The sequence below is a fragment of the Mytilus californianus genome, unplaced genomic scaffold (genome assembly GCF_021869535.1).
Source record: "Mytilus californianus isolate M0D057914Y unplaced genomic scaffold, xbMytCali1.0.p SCAF_6, whole genome shotgun sequence".
Classification (NCBI taxonomy): Eukaryota; Metazoa; Mollusca; class Bivalvia; order Mytilida; family Mytilidae; genus Mytilus; species Mytilus californianus.
The window spans coordinates 41,939,437-41,961,853 of record NW_026262712.1 but is presented as its reverse complement, the minus strand read 5'-3'; the positions used below and the strand labels follow the sequence as shown (position 1 = coordinate 41,961,853).

Below are 22,417 nucleotides of genomic sequence, written 5' to 3'. Positions count from 1 at the left end.
TGAAGTATCAATCATTACACAATCAACGGATTTAGTAATAAACAGTCTGAGAAACGCCATGACCATGTATACCTTGTATACATATACAATCAAAAAGTCGTGGTCCGAAGGTTTTGACCATCGAAATTTTGCAATAGAAATAATAGTTAGGACCAGCAGATTTTCTTCAAGGGCCACCAGGGAAAAAGATTTTGAGAACTCTGCAATATCTTTTATATATGCAAAAATAATCCAGTTCTTTACTTTAAAAATCTTAATAGACAAGATGTCCAAACAAACATTGAAAAATTCTTTTACAGTTTAAGATTATTCCTTAAAATCACATGGTCGGCGCTTCAAGTCAGTTTTAGTTAGTAAAGTATAAAGAAAAAATTTCACGAACACAGCGATTTCTTCCAACCAATTTTATTTGTTTTTACACTTATTGTATAATTACACCAATGCTGAAACATAGCACACTATTACAATCATGTCTTCCGAATAAATTGAAGTATCTTCATTTTCTAATAAATCATCGTAAACTTCATTTATGTCATCCAACAAAAAAAAAAAATCTGATATATTCGACGGCAAATAGATTTTTTGTTTTATTGCTTCTCCTACAGAATATCTCCAGAAGAGGTCCAGATTCATTTTTTTGGACTCTTCACCAGAAGACGTTCTGGAGATGTACAGAAGAGACCAATGAAACACTCCCCAGGGGCGTATTTTTTTGTTCTTCGGTAGTGAGCCAGAAGAGGTCCATTTCTGTTTTTTTGAATAGGGAGGATCTTCTGGCTCTCTTCCACCTCTTCTTTTTTGATAGGTAGTTTAGACGGCAGAGGCACATAACAAACATGGCGTCGTTTAGTCTAAATGACATTAATAAATTTATGAATGCAGATATATTAGAATGTGAGCTGTGTTATAAACGTTTTTATGATATGACAGTCTTAGTAGGACATCCCTGTAGGACGATAAGCTGGATAAATATAAGAACAACACGGACAATAACAGTTAAGGGACGACTATTTGATATTCCAGGGAAGGGATTTTGATTGATTGGTGTTTAACGCTACTTTCAACACTAAGTTCGGCTATTCCGTGGTGGTCAGTTTAAATTTATAGATAAAGGATGGGGAAGGGAAGAGGGCATTATTAACTTTTTTTAATCTGTCTGCCATATATTCATATATGAAATCCTCCTGTCCCCCACCCCAATAAAAGGAAAAATATCAAATGATTTTTTTTTAACACCAAGTGACAAATATGTCATGCATGTTCAGGACTCGGTTCAGGAAAACACAAGTTTAAAAGTCAGGTATATAATATAAAAACGAAGAGATGTATGATTGCTAATGAGACAACTATCCACCGAAGTTCAAATATGAAGTGGATGTAAGCAATTATAGGCAACCGTAATTAAGGCCTTCAACAATGACAAAACCCGATACTGTATTAAAAGTCGTCTATAACAGGCCCGACGTGAAAAGTGTGAGAAACAATTCAAACGAAAAAACTAACGGCCTAATTATACATAACAAAATAAATTACAAAATATCAAATATGAGTCGAGACATGAACCAACGACAACCACTAAACTATAGGCTCCTGTCTTGGGACAGGCACACAAAGAATGTAGCAGGGTTGATATAAAAACTAAGATTACCAAATGAGACAACCCTCTACAAGAGACCAAATGACACAGCAATTAACAGCTATTGTAATAAATCACCGTACGGCCTTCAGCAATAAGCAAAGCCCATACCGCATAGTCAGATATAAAAGGTCCCGAAATCACAAATGTAAAACAATTCAAACGAGAAAACTAACGATTTAAATAATGTACAAAAAAAAACGAAAAACAATTATGTAACACAGCAACAAACGACAACCACTAAATTACAGGCTCCTGACTTGGGACAGGCACATACATACAGAATAGTAACCTAGTACTACATAATCTTTTTCTGAAAAGTTTTCTCATCCTGAATATGCATGAAATGTTTGCCACTGGACGTTAAGCAACCAACAATCAATTAATCTTTTGCTCTAAAAATTAATTAAACAATATAAGCCACAATTGTATCTATCACTTGTTGTCTGTTTAGGGGCCAGCGGAAGCACGCCTCCGGGTGCGGGATTTTCTCGCTGTGTTGGAGACCCATTGGTGACCTTCGGCTGTTTTCTGCTCTGCAGTCGGGTTGATGTCACTTTGACACATTCCCCATTTATAAACAGTTGTTTTATTCAAAAGAGACTTTGAGTTATAACTTTAAAACACAGTTCTGTTATAATTTAACGAGTTCATAAAAACTAAAAATAAAGGACTATATACTGGAATAAAACCAAAAGTTCGTTCCGACACTAGACTTGTAGGCAACGGCTCGGATGTACTTATTTATACTGGATAACCTATATGTGTGGTCATAAAAATTACAGACTAATTTCCTTTATGTAAACACAAGGAGATGTGGTATAATCATTGCTTATCAAACAAGTATCCGTAAAGTTCAAATGACGTGGACGAAAGCCACCAGAGACAAGCCTTTTAAAAACCATTCCGTTAAGTTGGCTAAAAACGGTCCGAACATGAAAAATATGAATTAATCAAACTCTGAGAAAACTAACGGATTTTACTCAGATTCATCCATCTTGACCCCTCAAACATGCGAACACTATATAATTTTAAACCTAACTGACTCGCAGTTTTATATTAAACAATAAGTATGAACTTTTTAAAATTAGTTATCCATGGGGAATACTTAGAAAATCATCTTATTCACGATGTAACAATGAATATTTAAAACTTTTCCGTTATCAGGTTGTATGTTACCTGTGAAATGGCGCCAATGTAGTTTTTATTTTTTTTGCGCAATTAAAAGATTGGGTTTTGTAAAGTTACTGAAGGACGTTAAATGTCAAATTCATATCCCCGGGCTAAAACATTATTATTTACCGGTTTGTCAAAACGTCGTTTGTACACTTACAAAAGTGTATTGATCTTTCACGCTGTATAGTCTGAGATTAAAAGTTTAGGCAATTTTTGTAGGTTTTTAAAGTGAACGGAAAAGGAGCTTTGCAACAGTTTCTCTAACGATAAAAAAAAATTATGTGGTTCGTCAATATGACATTTTACAGAGGCAGGTGTAAATATTTGTAAAATTGGTTTAAATATTTCATTTAACAGCAATTTGAAGTACTGATTATTTTGATCCCTCGAATATGTGTAAAATAATAGTATTTATATTATTTAGATTCTTTTATATAATTGTTTTTGTTTATTGTATTCACGAATTTATATAAACTCATGACGTTAAGACCGTGACATTTCGTGTAGACACCTGTTTTTTGTTGAAGACTGATTTACCCGGTACGTCTAAACACCACCTATGCCGCCTTGGTGCACTAAGCTCTGGAAACGGCACTAAGCCCATGATGGAACAGTCATATAAGCACCAAGGTCATTCAGTACGATAATGTTGTAAATAAAGAGCATTTATTTAAATTTTGGTGTAAATATATTTAGAAATGAAAGAGTTATTAACATTTTACATGGCACGCGCCAACTTTTGTGTAATGTGTCCAGTTATCATAGTGTTGATTGAATCCACTGAAGCTTGACGAATTCATATTGAGAGTCTGTAGTTTGTGGTTCTATATCTACATAAAATAATACTTTCGTGCATATCCAAGATATCGAAATATGTTTCAAAATTCAATTCTAACTTAAAAATTCTATAATTTACTGATTTTGTAGACTCTTGAAATTGTGTATTCCGCAACTGTTTGTTTTGGTCTTGTAATCGCAACTTTAGTGCATTTTTTAACCATTATCTATATATCATTACCAAAAGATTGAGAAATCCAAATATTTGAAAAACTCATTCATCCAATATATTTTTAACTTTACTCACAAAAAATGTACATACATTATTAACAGTAAATAGTGTTTTAATAGTGTATATGCGATAAAAGATAACTTAGTCTCTTTAGCAGATACTAATTTACACCAATAAGATACTATTTTTCATTTAAAGGATATCTACCAAGTTCTCCGTATACCATATAGCTAGGTGTGGAATTTTTCAGTTTCAAAAGATGTTTACAGAATTTCAGAGGGATTTTTTCTATAATTTCAACATTACCATGCCCCCAAATTTCACATCCATACAAAAGTATGGGTTTCACAACTTTATAGAAAAGATCTAAGTGACACTGAATCGAAAGATTATGTATGCGGCCTGATTTCAACACATTAAACATAGCTTTTGTGGATTTTTCTGCTAGGTGTTTCTGTGCTATTTTAGTATTACCAGTTCTAGATAATAATATGCCAAAAATAGTTAAATTCTTTAACAATTTCAATGTCAGTGCCGTCTATAGCTATATAAGAATGTAAATTTGACGGCATTCTGCCTCTAGAAAACAATCATCACTTTAGTTAACTTTAAGCTTCCAAACATTACAGTATTCACTGAAAGAATCCAGCTGTTTCTGTAAATTATCCGCAGTTTCTGCCAATAGCACTGTGTCGTCTGAATTAAGGATATGAATGGAAAGGTTAAATATGCACCAAGATCATAAATTAAGATTGATTATTATGTAAAAAATATGTTCAAAGTTGGTTCGAAAATCTTTATATTTGTAAAATTGGTTTAAATATTTCATTTAACAGCAATTTGTAGTACTGATTATTTTGATCCCTCGAATATGTGTAAAATAATAGTATTTATATTATTTAGATTCTTTTATATAATTGTTTTTGTTTATTGTATTCACGAATTTATATAAACTCATGACGTGTAGACTGTGACATTTCGTGTAGACACCTGTTTCTTGTTGAAGACTGATTTACCCGGTACGTCTAAACACCACCTATGCCGCCTTGGTGCACTAAGCTCTGGAAACGGCACTAAGCCCATGATGGAACAGTCATATAAGCACCAAGGTCATTCAGTACGATAATGTTGTAAATAAAGAGCATATATTTAAATTTTGGTGTAAATATATTTAGAAATGAAAGAGTTATTAACATTTTACATGGCACGCGCCAACTTTTGTGTAATGTGTCCAGTTATCATAGTGTTGATTGAATCCACTGAAGCTTGACGAATTCATATTGAGAGTCTGTAGTTTGTGGTTCTATATCTACATAAAATAAAACTTTCGTACATATCCAAGATATCGAAATATTTTTCAAAATTCAATTCTAACTTAAAAATTCTATAATTTACTGATTTTGTAGACTCTTGAAATCGTGTATTCCGCAACTTTTTGTATTGGTCTTGTAATCGCAACTTTAGTGCATTTTTTAGCCATATATCATTACCAAAACATTGAGAAATCCAAATATTTGAAAAACCACATTCATCCAATATATTTTTAACTTTACTCACAAAAAATGTACATACATTATTAACAGTAAATAGTGTTTTAATAGTGTATATGCGATAGAAAATAACTTAGTCTCTTTAGCAGATACTAATTTACACCAATAAGATACTATTTTTAATTTAAAGGATATCTACCAAGTTCTCCGTATACCATATAGCTAGGTGTGGAAATTTTCAGTTTCAAAAGATGTTTACAGAATTTCAGAGGGATTTTTTCTATAATTTCAACATTACCATGCCCCCAAATTTCACATCCATACAAAAGTATGGGTTTCACAACTTTATAGAAAAGATCTAAGTGACACTGAATCGAAAGATTATATATGCGGCCTGATTTCAACACATTAAACATAGCTTTTGTGGATTTTTCTGCTAGGTGTTTCTGTGCTATTTTAGTATTACCAGTTCTAGATAATAATATGCCAAAAATAGTTAAATAGAAATTGGCTTTTACTCAAAGACATATCTGATATACCTATGGCGTTTTTTGTCGTTTGGTTACTGTCAAATTGAAGTATATCCCACATCTTTTATAGTTTGAATTCCGTTTGATTACATTTAATTCGGTATATAAGAATTCATAAATGAAAGGGTTATGTGCATGAATATAGATCAATTGCTTTTCTTTCTCCCAAGCTATGCATATACTCAGAGGAAGATTAATCGTAGAGAGATGTACCTAAATTTATGGTACATAGTTAACAGAAAAAAGTTTCATTCTCAGTCTTTAATTTTATCCCTCCTCCCACAATATTTCAATTGTATTAATTTTAAAGACATATCACATCCAAACGAAGTCTACATATATGTACATGTATACGTCTTGGCTTGTCTATAGTCGGGAAATTTTCCATTCAATTTATTTCATTTGAAAACGTTAAAAATAATATAGATCTTATTCATTGCAAAAACGTGGCGTCCTTTTTGGATAAAACCCCTGTTTTATCTGCGAGGAAAGTCCTATAATATAAGTATGCATAGGTGTGGTTGAACATTGTAAATAAAAAAAAGGAAAATACATCAATAGAGCGCATAATAAATTAAAAAATAATTCCCGAAATGAATGTATACAAAATATGTGTGTGTCTATTGAAAGTGTATCCACATATTTACAAGACACTGTCACCTTTGTCACTCGTTCTTGTCCAGTAATAGATTCCTCAAACGAGTTTGAATATGGAAATAAAATCTAAAGAAGGAATTTATCATCAACATTTTAATAAGGCAATACTTGGTTTTGAATGAAGCCCGTTCTTATCTGTATTTGTTGCCGAACTTATCAAAATACGATTTTCAAATAATCAAACTCAAACAGTAAAGTTTTGTTTCTCCTTAAAATCGTTATTCTCCAGTATTACCATGATTACAAGCCTGAACGAATGTCAATGAGAAAATAAATTCTGAATAATGAATTTGACTCCTTTTTTCTGTCAGTTTTCTGTCCCGATCAAGATCGACCCCCTTTCACAAACGGGCTAAAATAATACGTACATTGACCTCCCGTCATGTATCATATTTGTTTTTTTTCCTTAACAATTTCAGGTAGTAAGATTTGTTTTAAAATCGAGCTCATGAGAAATTATGAACTTTTTGGTCTTACAGAAAACATGTTATTTCATATCAATTAAATATTGTTTTTTCAAGAACAGCGAGAACGACTATTTCGCAGACTGTTGAAAGATACTCAGTCCGTTCTTACAACGACTAAGTCCTTATGCACAGATGTTATATAAAAATAAAACAAAAAACTTGCCCAATAGCCAAACCAAAGAAAGAAACCAATGAAAGCACGTACTCTACCAAGATATTAGACTTAGCAAAACAAAACAAAAACAAAAAACCAAAAAACCACTTTGTATGTTTATATTAAATAAAATATGATATTCGTTTATTCAATTGATGTTGGAAAGGAGAAAACATTCACGAAGAAAAACAAAAACGAACTGGTAATAGACTAACTATAAAACAATATCATTTGTTATTTCTTTTACTTTAGAACTGCAGAACGTACAATAACAAAATTAATTTAGCTGACTCATTACACATAAACTGTATAAAAATACATTGAATGGGACTTTTGAGTTTTTTTTTCCATTATCGTTAAAGTCAATACACATAAAGTATTTAATTACATATATCAATTCCGAAAAAATCTTTAAAATTTCGCATTATTAAATTTTATTAAAGCACTGTTTTAATAACATGATATTCATAAGATAGATTAATAAGATATTGAATCTGAATATTCAAAAGCAATAAGGATAATCCAATCAATTTTGTTGATTGGATTATTCACGACTGAGTAGTTGTGAAATCAGTGACACGTGCCCTCATTATTTTATAAAAATATTGAATTTCTATTTAAGTAAGTTTTCAAAATCTTCCAAAAGTTACCACTGAAATATTTTGATCCCTCGAATATGTGTAAAATAATAGTATTTATATTATTTAGATTCTTTTATATAATTGTTTTTGTTTATTGTATTCACGAATTTATATAAACTCATGACGTTTAGACTGTGACATTTCGTGTAGACACCTGTTTCTTGTTGAAGACTGATTTACCCGGTACGTCTAAACACCACCTATGCCGCCTTGGTGCACTAAGCTCTGGAAACGGCACTAAGGCCATGATGGAACAGTCATTTAAGCACCAAGGTCATTCAGTACGATAATGTTGTAAATAAAGAGCATTTATTTAAATTTTGGTGTAAATATATTTAGAAATGAAAGAGTTATTAACATTTTACATGGCACGCGCCAACTTTTGTGTAATGTGTCCAGTTATCATAGTGTTGATTGAATCCACTGAAGCTTGACGAATTCATATTGAGAGTCTGTAGTTTGTGGTTCTATATCTACATAAAATAAAACTTTCGTACATATCCAAGATATCGAAATATTTTTCAAAATTCAATTCTAACTTAAAAATTCTATAATTTACTGATTTTGTAGACTCTTGAAATCGTGTATTCCGCAACTTTTTGTATTGGTCTTGTAATCGCAACTTTAGTGCATTTTTTAACCATATATCATTACCAAAACATTGAGAAATCCAAATATTTGAAAAACCACATTCATCCAATATATTTTTAACTTTACTCACAAAAAATGTACATACATTATTAACAGTAAATAGTGTTTTAATAGTGTATATGCGATAGAAAATAACTTAGTCTCTTTAGCAGATACTAATTTACACCAATAAGATACTATTTTTAATTTAAAGGATATCTACCAAGTTCTCCGTATACCATATAGCTAGGTGTGGAATTTTTCAGTTTCAAAAGATGTTTACAGAATTTCAGAGGGATTTTTTCTATAATTTCAACATTTCCATGCCCCCAAATTTCACATCCATACAAAAGTATGGGTTTCACAACTTTATAGAAAAGATCTAAGTGACACTGAATCGAAAGATTATATATGCGGCCTGATTTCAACACATTAAACATAGCTTTTGTGGATTTTTCTGCTAGGTGTTTCTGTGCTATTTTAGTATTACCAGTTCTAGATAAAAATATGCCAAAAATAGTTAAATTCTTTAACAATTTCAATTTCAGTGCCGTCTATAGCTATATAAGAATGTAAATTTGACGACATTCTGCCTCTAGAAAACAATCATCAATTTAGTTAACTTTAAGCTTCCAAACATTACAGTATTCACTGAAAGAATCCAGCTGTTTCTGTAAATTATCCGCAGTTTCTGCCAATAGCACTGTGTCGTCTGAACTAAGGATATGAATGGAAAGGTTAAATATGCACCAAGATCATAAATTAAGATTGATTATTATGATGTAAAAAATATGTTCAAAGTTGGTTTGAAAATCTTAAGAGATTTAAAAGTTATTATATTTTTAGGGGGCACGCGCTCTTCTTGTGAAATGTCTGATCACCTTGTTAATTGATCCAACCAATCTTTATCTGGTAAATTATGTTTCCTTGTTGCTAAGTAGTAATGATAAAAGGGCTGTTGATATTTTCCTTGATGCTTTGTTAGAAAAAATATATTTGGAAAAAGTGTTTGTTTGCGCTATTTGAATTAAAGACAGTGAAACAATAGAAATTGGCTTTTACTCAAAGACATATCTGATATACCTATGGCGTTTTTTGTCGTTTGGTTACTGTCAAATTGAAGTATATCCCACATCTTTTATAGTTTGAATTCCGTTTGATTACATTTAATTCGGTATATAAGAATTCATAAATGAAAGGGTTATGTGCATGAATATAGATCAATTGCTTTTCTTTCTCCCAAGCTATGCATATACTCAGAGGAAGATTAATCGTAGAGAGATGTACCTAAATTTATGGTACATAGTTAACAGAAAACAGTTTCATTCTCAGTCTTTAATTTTATCCCTCCTCCCACAATATTTCAATTGTATTAATTTTAAAGACATGTCACATCCAAACGAAGTCTACATATATGTACATGTATACGTCTTGGCTTGTCTATAGTCGGGAAATTTTCCATTCAATTTATTTCATTTGAAAACGTTAAAAATAATATAGATCTTATTCATTGCAAAAACGTGGCGTCCTTTTTGGATAAAACCACTGTTTTATCTGCGAGGAAAGTCCTATAATATAAGTATGCATAGGTGTGGTTGAACATTGTAAATAAAAAAAAGGAAAATACATCAATAGAGCGCATAATAAATTAAAAAATAATTCCCGAAATGAATGTATACAAAATATGTGTGTGTCTATTGAAAGTGTATCCACATATTTACAAGACACTGTCACCTTTGTCACTCGTTCTTGTCCAGTAATAGATTCCTCAAACGAGTTTGAATATGGAAATAAAATCTAAAGAAGGAATTTATCATCAACATTTAAATAAGGCAATACTTGGTTTTGAATGAAGCCCGTTCTTATCTGTATTTGTTGCCGTACTTATCAAAATACGATTTTCAAATAATCAAACTCAAACAGTAAAGTTTTGTTTCTCCTTAAAATCGTTATTCTCCAGTATTACCATGATTACAAGCCTGAACGAATGTCAATGAGAAAATAAATTCTGAATAATGAATTTGACTCCTTTTTTCTGTCAGTTTTCTGTCCCGATCAAGATCGACCCCCTTTCACAAACGGGCTAAAATAATGCGTACATTGACCTCCCGTCATTTATCATATTTGTTTTTTTTCCTTAACAATTTCAGGTAGTAAGATTTGTTTTAAAATCGAGCTCATGAGAAATTATGAACTTTTTGGTCTTACAGAAAACATGTTATTTCATATCAATTAAATATTGTTTTTTCAAGAACAGCGAGAACGACTATTTCGCAGACTGTTGAAAGATACTCAGTCCGTTCTTACAACGACTAAGTCCTTATGCACAGATGTTATATAAAAATAAAACAAAAACTTGCCCAATAGCCAAACCAAAGAAAGAAACCAATGAAAGCACGTACTCTACCAAGATATTAGACTTAGCAAAACAAAACAAAAACAAAAAACCACTTTGTATGTTTATATTAAATAAAATATGATATTCGTTTATTCAATTGATGTTGGAAAGGAGAAAACATTCACGAAGAAAAACAAAAACGAACTGGTAATAGACTAACTATAAAACAATATCAATTGTTATTTCTTTTACTTTAGAACTGCAGAACGTACAATAACAAAATTAATTTAGCTGACTCATTACACATAAACTGTATAAAAATACATTGAATGGGACTTTTGAGTTTTTTTTTTCCATTATCGTTAAAGTCAATACACATAAAGTATTTAATTACATATATCAATTCCGAAAAAATCTTTAAAATTTCGCATTATTAAATTTTATTAAAGCACTGTTTTAATAACATGATATTCATAAGATAGATTAATAAGATATTGAATCTGAATATTCAAAAGCAATAAGGATAATCCAATCAATTTTGTTGATTGGATTATTCACGACTGAGTAGTTGTGAAATCAGTGACACGTGCCCTCATTATTTTATAAAAATATTGAATTTCTATTTAAGTAAGTTTTCAAAATCTTCCAAAAGTTACCACTGAAATAAAAAACGTGAAAGGATATAAACATTTTTCCTGTGTGCATATACGATGACTTTAAAGAGTCTTGGATGCACTTTGTATGTCCTGAGTGCACTCAGGAGGTCCTGGACAGTGTTTAGACGTACGCGTTGATTTGCAACTGTATTTTCTCTGTTTTGGCACATACTTATATATGGACCTCAATAAATTCGATCTCAAAATAGGGACTATAAACATTATAAAGAAATATATGTTTTTTTTGGCAGAAATTACAATTATTTTTTTTTATCTGATATGACTTTGAAACACTGATTTAAGATTTATATTGTCCACATAATATCATAAAATATAAGGGATAAAACAAACGCTTTTCTATTATTTTTTTTTACAAAGTTGTTAATTGTTTTAATATGTCGTGATTTGCTAGGTCAGTGGTGGATTCAGGGGCCGACATATCGTACGCTTTCCCTTTGATTGGATAATATATCATTTTTAGCATAATTAAAATCATCAATTTTTTTTATCCTCGCTTTACGTGGCGTTATTTCTTCGTATGTATAACACAGCTAGTGAATTAGTCTTAATGTCCATCCAATGTATAGTAATATTTCTTTTTCATCACTTTTTTATTCTTAAATATAAGCGTTGTCTTTTTCTATCTGACAAGCACACACATGGACTTTTTCATTAGTATAGAAAGTCCCTGGCCAACAATAGCAACAACGTCCTTTTGATGACCAATTCATTATAAAAAAAAAACCAACTAAACTATGTGGACAGTGGGTCATCGCACACAGGTTTGTTTAACAAGACAGCTGATTGGATAAATGTGATAAATTGTGACGCCTACATTAAAGTGCTGTCCAATCAAATGCCAGCAGAAACCTGTCAATAATAAAGTTATTGCAAGCGTGGATAAGTTAGAGATTTGATTGTGTATTCGATATTTTAACAAAAAGTTAGATAGTCACTATTCGTTTAGCATTAAATTGCGAAGAACGTGTTCGTGTTACAACCCTCCCCCTTTTCCCCTTTTCGCCTTCTTATTTTTACACTTTCTTTTTTAACAGAAACGTATATTAAATATGAGCGTACTGCAAGTTTCTGAATTTTACAAGCATTCTATATAGCGACTTGTGATTTCCGGGAACGTCATTTTTTCAAGATTTCACAGACCTCTGAAAAAGTAAGAACATACAAGTTTCATCTACCATTTGCAGAAAAAAACAATACCAAATTATATTTGTAAATTGGAAGAGACTAAGAATAGTTTAATATCCGTACTAAAAATAGTCCGAAATATAACAAAACATATTTCTCTCTGCCTGAATGCAATCAAAAGCAAATTTTCATTTTATTCTTTATCTATTTTCAAAAGACGAAGAATTCTCCTGAAAACCGTAAATTATTAAACAGACAGACTAACTTTAAAGGATAAAATACAAATTTGTACTACCATCCAAGGAAATAAGTGTTCCATAAAGTAACGAATCTTTAATTCACAACCGTCAAAACTCTGGACTCATTTTTGATATTTACCTGAGAGATCATAAAGGACATACATCTATCAAGAACTTAACCAAAATGGCAAACATGAAACAATATCTTTTGTTTTGGTAGACGAGTAGCAAATTGAATAAGGAAATGTTATTGAAAGAGAATTAAGATATATGATATTTTTCTAAGCAAAGTGGCAAAAACACGCATATATAGAGTTACGTAGGTGCAAAACAAATTATATATTAATAGTCAATTTCGACTATTTAATAAAGGATTATAGGTCGAACACGACACACGATTCTTGATTTCCAATGTACATGATTTAAAACCGTGTTTTCTTCTTCTACAGATTGCATTTTGAAGAACACATGCTTGGCAATGATCGTTGAATGTTCAGCGTACAATATTACATGATATTCAGGATGATTTCAACGAAAAGCAAAAGAAAAAGATTTAATTTTTTAAATCCGATCATTCCTTAAATTCAACATTTAAAACCGTTTTGTTTTATGCAATACACATAAAATTTAGAATGACTGATGTACTTTTTATTCTCTCCAACAATTAGCATTGGTAATCCCGACAGCTTTCTTTCCACATTAGTAAGGGAGGTCCTGGGTAAGGGAGGTCCTATTCTTAACAGTAAGCGGACACTGAAAAGTCACAGGACAAAAAGTCACAGGACAGGAAGTGACAATTGTTTAAGTATGTAAGAGAAATCTCTTGAAAAATTACTTTTTATTACATATATTCATTTTACAGTTATGAAATTGTTCATTAGCCTTGGTAAACGAAGATTTATTAAACTTCAATCATGCAAATGATATAATTTTTCTAGCACCATGAAGCTGTTTAGGTACCAAGCCACTTTGATAGTTTGTTTACTAAACAATTATTTGTTCGTTTAAAACATTTGTTTACAGAGTTGGTTTATATATACAATAGTTCAAGATAAATACATATGTACAAAATATTTTTGTTTAAAATAAGACATCTTATACGTTCAGGTATTTCACATCCAATATTTTATTGTAATATTCTTTACAAAGCACAAAAATGTCGGCATTCACCTCAAAAGCTAACCAAACCTTTACACAAACTTATTCGGAAAGGATATAGTTACGATACTGTTGTCAAGTCAATAAGGATTGCATCTTTTGGTATTTTTATTGATTCACTTATAGGGTCTTTGCATCGCAAATAAACACATTTATTCTAAAACCAGTTGTTGGCATGATACGCGGGTTATGTTCTTCTCATATATTTTATGATGGTATGATACTTAACCCCTAACGGGAGGGATTGTACTTGATTTTCATATGATGAAGACATAATCTTTTAATCTGTTTAATTGAGGTCTGCAGCTGGCATATCAGTAACTGCTAGTAGTCCTTTGTTCATTTATGTTTCATTATCATTTTTGCTTAGTTTCTTTTGTTACCTATTCTGACATCGGACTCGGACTTCTTATAAACTGAGTTTTACTGTGCGTATTGCTATGTGTTTCTTTATTCTACATTGGCTAGAGGTATAGGGGGAGGGTTGAGATCTCACAAAACATGTTTAACCCGCCGCATTTTTGCGCCTGTCCCAAGTCATGAGCCTCTGGCATTTGTTAGTCTAGTATGTTTTTTGTAGTTTTAGTTCATTTATATGTTTTGGAGTTTAGTGTGACGTCCATTTGCACTGAACTAGCACACAGTTTTATTTAGGGGCCAGCTGAGGACCACCTGCGGGTGCGGGATTTCATCGCTGCATTGAAGACACATTGGTGGCATTCGGCTGTTGTCTGCTCTTTGTTCGGGTTGTTGTCTCTTTGACATATTCCCCATTTCCATACTCAATTTTATTTTCTTATTCAAAGAAAATAGTCTCAGAAATTGAATGGTGACCTTTCGTTTGTGACCTTTTGTCCACAAGCACGCATTATTTATGAGTAAAGTTGGAACAAAGGTCAATTTGGCTCTGATTCACAATAATTGTTCTCTTGTTAACATGACCCTTTTCTTTGTCGACACGAGCTCGCTGTATCAGGCTAGAACAAATCAATGCATATCAATGTCACCTGTGTCTTTTCCTCGACTGAATGTTACTAGCAGTATAAATATTGGATACAACTGTAACGTAATGAATTGCATTTGATCTAAGTCCTAAGTTTAATTTCTGTTGAATCAGTTGAACATCTTAATGATCATCGATGTGTAATATTTGACGCTGGACATTATTTTAGAAGCGATGCAATACAAATAATGTATTTTTATCAATCATTTACTTCAGTTAAAGACTTATGAATGTAACAATATGGTACATCGATTTGATTTACTGAATTGCATATTTCTTTTTATCGAAATAAAAATATTATAAACTGCTCCCTGTAAATATAAATAAGAAATTGTGGTATGTGTGCCAAATAATCAGCTCTCCATCAAAGTCACAAAGTATGAAACAATTATAGATAAAAAGTACGGCCTCAACACGGAGCTTTGGCTCACACTGAACAGCAAGCTATTAAGGTTCCTAAAATGACTATTGTAAAACAATTCAAAATGGAAAAACAAAGGTCTAATCTACAAGTAAGGTCATTTCGCTACGTTATTTTATAGCTTTTTGGTCAATTCAGAAAAAGCAAGTACGCGTCTCACTGTTTTTAAAATGAGAAATAACGCTGGTGTTATAAAAACAAATCTGATACGAAACAGAAATATAAACCGTACACTAGATTTTATCAATCGTTTCTTAACTTATGTTGTTTGATACTTGCTAAAAAAAAACTTGATGATAAAAAAAAAATCAAGAGAGGTATCGAATCGGTCTTTATAGGTACCTAATGGTAAATATAAACTGTCAACTGAATTCTTAAAATATTCTTTATTCTTGTTGCATTTTGAAAAAAAATAATGTTTTATTTGTCAATGTAATAATTTTACCCGGTAAATCTTTATATAAGATAAAACATGGAACTTTATTCATTCTACGTCCATGGATAAAACATCATAAGCGTTGCATGGGTAATTATTTAGATAGTTTATGACAACCCATTTCGGTTGACTGCTTAGATAATCCGTTTATTGAAATGTAATTAACTTTCACCAAGCAACTGTATATTATTTAGAAATATAAAATAAATTAAAAACCAATTGTTCAGAGAACAAATGAATGTCTTTCCACTTCAGTTTTCTAAATTATTGATGAGAAGCTACTTCCGGTTTACTAAAAGTTACTATAGGCTTCCAAGCTTAGGTTTCTTCATACTGATTCAATTGATATATGGTTTTTATATATTTTTGCCTGAAATAAGGGAAATAATTGCCAACTTCCGGTTTAGAAAATATCACTTCCGGTCTCATATGATAACTTCATTTACACTGATTCCAAAAATATATAGTTTATATATACTTCTGCATGTAAAAAGGGAGATAATTGGCTACTTCCGGTCTCAAATGAAAGATTAATGTATGTCCATTCAAAAAATATATGGTTTCTAGGTACTTTTCAATGAAATCAGAACAAAATTACTACTTCCGGTTCACTCAAGGTCACTTCCGGTTGACATTTTTCAAGGTCAGATGTCGCTCAATATTTTGCAAAAGGTCTTATGGATTTATCATGTACCAATTTGAAGTAATAATCAATTTACCATAAAATAAAACATTTCATCTTCATCACAATAAAGCAAACATTTTGCACTAGTTTTTTCATATATATCTTAAAAAGTGTCAGGAATATGCAAAAACAAGCAAATGTCAAAATTGAGAACATGACTTTGACCTTTGACCTTGACCTCATTTTCTTAGTAAGGATCCAATGACCTCAAATAAAAAGACTCTAGATTTATACGGCTTACGGTTTATGAGTTACAAAAACATAACGACAAATTTATTTTGTAAAGGTAGATAACTCCTTTAAAATTTCACAGGATCGCTTCAATCCAAATCAGCCAAAAATTGCTGAGGATGTAACGAGCAAATATGAAAAAGAATTTTGTCGTTATCTTTTTTGGTTACGGATAAGATACACTCACAAGAAATACAGTGTTTGGGGAGATAACTCTTACAATAGAAAAGTCTTCGGCTTAACAAGATAAGTTTTAAAAGCGCAATAACTGTTCGATATAATATCCAAAATATCTAAGTGACATCTCGCGAAACAACTTTATACCGCAAGAAAAGGGTTTGTCGGAAGAAGAAAAAAAAAATAAATATAAATCAATTGTTTTAAAAACAATTGTTAAACGGTCTTTCCCCTCCGAAACATGATTAATTGTTTTTTTTTGGTTGGTTGGTTGGTTGGTCGATTGATTGATTGATTGATTGATTGATTGATTGATTGATTGCATGGCACTTTCTCGGTGCGACGCAGCTAACTTAAATAACGCCTATATTCTGACCGAACGTGACTGCGTCCTTATACATCCCGCACAGCCAAACGGACGCCTGAGATGTCCTCATAAAAATTGATCCTAGCATCATTCGTTTTTTAAATTTTCTCTAGTTTCTATGTTACCTCGGATTTCCATTTTTCATCTATTTGTTGTGTATGCATTTTGATTTAATTTGTAGGAAAACGGAGTAAGTTTTATGTTGGAAGTTTTGTTTTCCTTATTTGGATATGGAATGTTTTATTCTAAATTTAGGTCCGCGCGCGAGATGGTGTTGTGAAGTCACGTGACCCTCGAATATATATGTCTGGTTTTTTTGCAGGGATGGATTTCTATTTCAGAAAGAAATTTGTACATAAGAAGGATTAGCATTTTACTGTATAATGTACGGGACTAAAAGCGATTATCTTTTCATAGAAATAGGATAACTTAAAAAAAACAAACAGTTCACCAGACCCATAAGGACATGGATGATATAGGTCGCCGTGCAATAATAATAAAAAAAGAAAAAACAACTGAAAAGCTATAAAAGGCATCGAAAATGATTAAATAAACCCAATATAGGTTGCAATTATGTAAATATAGACAATGCAATTTCCCATATGAACTCCTTTTACGGCTAAAACTGTACCACTTTTACTAGGAAGTTTCGTAAAAAATTACATCCTAGAATGGAAAGCTCATATGCGCTTCAATGTTTGTCAAAGGTCAAACTATAGGGCTGTACGGCATATTTTCAAAATGTATATGCCCCGAACTTCTAAGAGTTTAAACTTATACTGAAAGTCTGTACTACATTTTCCTTCACTTTGGGTCTTCCACATATTTCAATTTGGCCGCGCTATTCATGTGTATTTATACTGGTAATATGTCCAAGTTATGTCTCTACGAGATGAAACATAGAGATCATATCTGGGAACCATAAGTTACCAAAACGAAATATCTATGAATATTATATATCTCCCCAAAAGAGGCGTGTATTTACAAAGTGCAACCTATACTAACATTTATTTAAATAGAAAAAATCTTGAAAAACACTTTTTCTCACAACAATAGTTATTTATCAGAATCATAGCCTAACAGAAATCACTGCATATGCTCTAACTTTTCTTTTACAGTACATTTTATACCTCCACCCCTGTTTCAATTTTTAACGAATTTGAAAAGAAGACTTTAATTAATGTCAGCTTACCCTATGATCATGTTTTCTGACATAAAATGCCTATAACCTGTATGAAACTATTCTGATAACAAGTTGATAACATTTCAGAATACTATAAATGTAAAGTTTAGTAGTTAATCATTACAAGATTCAAGATTATATAAAGTATCCAATCCTGCCTCTGTCTCCAGCCCATATCTTACTGTATGCCTATTTATCTATAAAAGTTCACAATTTCTGCCTCAAATGGTCAGTTTAGAAATCTTGTCACAATAATACTATCTCTAACTAAATACCTAACACAATTTGGTTAATATATGACTAGAAGTGTTTAAACAAAGCAATATTTGCCAAAATTGTATATATGAATTAACCAGTCTTATATATGAATTCACTAAACGTTTTATAGAACTGAGTGATGGAATCTGTTTTTTGCATAAATTCAAAGCACAGTTATTGTTTTCTTTACAAAAAACCTTTATAATAATAAAATCATAGCCTTCAAAGGCTAAATCTGTTTTATGACCCAGGAGCTAGGGATTTTTCTCTGTTTTTTGCCCCTGGGGCCTCAAATTTGCAAAATAATTCTTCTGTTTCTGTGAATATGGAATATTTAGTACATTTTTAGGATAGAACACACTATTGTTAGTTTTATTGAGATATTTTTGTATCTCTAGCTTGTAGTTTGTTATGCCGCGGTCACAAGAAAGCACATCTCGGTGTTACCGCTTACTTTTGGGTTTTCGACAGGACAAAAACACCCTAACACTCATATTTATCAATGATCTATGAGTTTCAATGACTGCGAAGAGTAAATAAAAGCACTGCTTAACAATTTAAATTACAAATGTGCATATATAATGAATTTACTTTACATACAGGGCTTTAGGTAAACTATGCATATTGTAAACTGTGAATTTATGCTGAGTCATCATAGTAAAGGCCCAGGATTTTCTCAATCTTCATGAAATATTTATAACACTTTATATTTGAGTTAATTTTATTAAGACTTTGAAGATAAACCAGATTTGGTGAAATTCTACATGTTCTCTTTTTTCACCAAATATAGGTTGCAATTCTGTAAATATAAACAATGCAATTTCCCACAGGAACTCCTTTTACGGCTAAAATTGTACCACTTTTACTAGGAAGTTTCGTAAAAAATTACATCCTAGAATGGAAAGCTCATATGCGCTACTGTTTTTTTCAAAGGTCAAAATATAGGGCTGTGCGGCATATTTTTAACCTTTATATGCCCCGAACTTCTAAGAGTTAAAACTTATATTAAAATTCTGTACTACCCCTCCCTTCAAGTTGGGTCTTCCACAAATTTCAATTTGGCCGCTATTCATGTGTATTTATACTGGTAATATGTCCAAGTTATGTTTTTATGAGAAAAAGCATAGAGATGATATCTTGGAACCAGTAGGTTAACAAAACGAAATATCTATGAATATTATTTATCTCCCAAAAAGAGGCGTGGTTTGTGAAACAGCTGTAAGCACTGAAGTTTTATTTACATATGTTACAATTGTTATCCTATGAATAAAAAAACCCAAGTTTTACATAATCTGTTTACCTGAACTCACTGGTTCATTTGTTAAACAAATTAAATATAAAATACATTTATCTTCTACAGGTGAACGTTATGTGTGACAACTTCACAACAGTGTCGAATGCTAAATTGAGTTCTTAGATAAGGTAAATTCTTTTATCTTTGTATTTTTGTCTTAAACATGTTAAAATATTTGTTGGTGCAAATATCTATTGTCTATCTTTATTGTAAGTCAAATGTTTAATTAACGGTTAACTGCCATATTTCAAATTCAAACGTAAATTACCATGCATTGCATTTATCTTTATGAATGTGAAATTGCAATAAATGTGTCTTTTGATTTGCTCTTCCGTCTATCAAACCCTTTCTAAATGATTTCATAATTATGGAACTGATTAATTAAATTTGTTGTTCAAAAACTTTTCAAAACACAATACAAGTGCATTAAACGAGTTTGATAATTCTGTGTTTACACATTTCATTAAAAAGCATCGTTCATTTGTATTGTGTTGTTTGTCACAACAATGAAATTCATGGACACCGGAATACGTGTGTGTGTGGATAGATAAAACATGTCTGCACCCATTCATAGACCGTTCACATCATGCAGATTCACTGTATGCATTCAACACCGGCTTACGTTTGTTTAGATCAATTTAACATGTCCACACCCATGTAAACGTGTTGTATCGATTCAAACATACGTATTCCGATGTGGATTTCATTCGGTAAATTATCTGAATTCGAACATTTTTGTTTTCTCATTTCAAAGTAATCATATAAAAGCTGATAGCTACATTATTGCATTGTTTATTATGCATTCCATTCAATTCAAATGTTATTGTAATCAAAGATTAAGTTTGTTGTTGCAAAAAATACAGGGGCGGATTAAATGTGTTTTGGAGGAGGAGGCTCTCATGGTAGACAATTCGTGTTTATATTTATTATTTTTTTTATTTTGTACTGCTGTCCACTTTTTCGAGCCCCTCTTCCAAGGTCTACCTCTGTTATATATAACAAACATAAAATATTATAACTGTAAAAGCAAAGGAGGCATAATATAATATGAAAAACATTATGAATCCTCTGTATATTCGGTTCTAATGACCATGATGACCGTTTTATAAATGATCCAGTGATTTCTACTATGTCTTAACACTGCGAGGTTATGGTAATTGTAATCAGAAAAGAAAATTAGCATTAAATTGAAATGGGTTAAATCTAATCAACATAATAATATTTTTTTTGTGACTTTTTGTGATTATATCTTATAGTCCTTCACAAAATTACAGTTATAAAATCAATAAAGTCAGTTTTAAAGGCCCAGAATACGTTTTTCCTTATTTATAATTCTTTACAAAACCCGGACCGCTTTTGAAAAACCCGAACGTTTTAAATGTTGTACTCGAAAAAACCTGGACACTGTAAAAAGCTAAATTTTAAGTGAAAAACATGGTAATCATGCATCTTTTGAGTTGAAAACACGCATAGTATTAATAAGATGAAAGATCATGAATAAAACTAGTATACTTGCGAAATAACAGTTAATCGATTTGATCACATGTAATGCACTCGAAAAAACATGGCATACAGTCGAATAAACCTGGTCTTTACTCGAAAAAAACTGGAACGATCTCAACTAGAAACTATACCCACCGTGATTGCTATATTTCTAAAATCTTCCATGTATGAAGATTATTGTCTTTTCCAGAAATTAGTTTAAAATGATGTATCTCATTAATTTTATGAATAAGTAAAATCGCAATCTAATTTTGTCTTATTATAATACTTTACATAGTAGCATTGGTTCGTTTCATTATTCTTTCTACTGCAATAATAATCGGTTGTATTTTGACAAAGAATTCATGATCAGATTTATCTGTATCATACATTTGAGGAAAACCGTAAGGAATTCAGCTAGCTTATTCGTATACACTTTTACAAATTAATTTGCACTATTGTAAGTATCTATCTATCTTTTTTCTTTTAATTTAAGTCAAACGAGGAGGATATCTGATGATCAGTTGTCTAGAACTTCACGTTAATAGGACAGTTCACTCTCTTTTTCTAATCTATACTGATGATATTTTTAAAGCGTATTAATTTAATAAATACCGTGTACCTATCTTTTGTAGGGAAATGACACATGTTGAATATGTTGTAAGTGATTGCTATCTATAAAAGTATAATTTAAAAGTAAAGAGAAAATCTGTTATTAAAGTGAAGTTTTATACCATTGATCAAAAGATATCTTCTCGTTTTAAGATGATTCACTCATATTTAAATAATAGTTGTAAAGTAAATCAAAATGCAAAAAATAAATACATACAGTGTAAACAAAAAAAAATAAAATTAAAGCAGCTTTGCAACTGAACTTCGCACCTATTTCACTTTATGCTTGTTTTCATATTTACATTTACGATATTATTTATTACTTACGTCAATTTATATCA

General features: G+C 31.2%; 1 protein-coding gene across 1 annotated transcript in view; it reads left to right on the top strand.

Annotated features, from left to right (window-relative positions):
* The window catches only part of LOC127704474 (glucose dehydrogenase [FAD, quinone]-like), a 48,145-nt gene that overhangs the window by 3,173 nt on the left and 22,555 nt on the right, over window positions 1-22,417 (top strand). The window contains exon 2 of the mRNA XM_052208577.1: window positions 20,049-20,110. The gene's annotated coding sequence lies outside the window, so the exon portion shown is untranslated. The remainder of the gene's footprint in view (window positions 1-20,048; window positions 20,111-22,417) is intronic.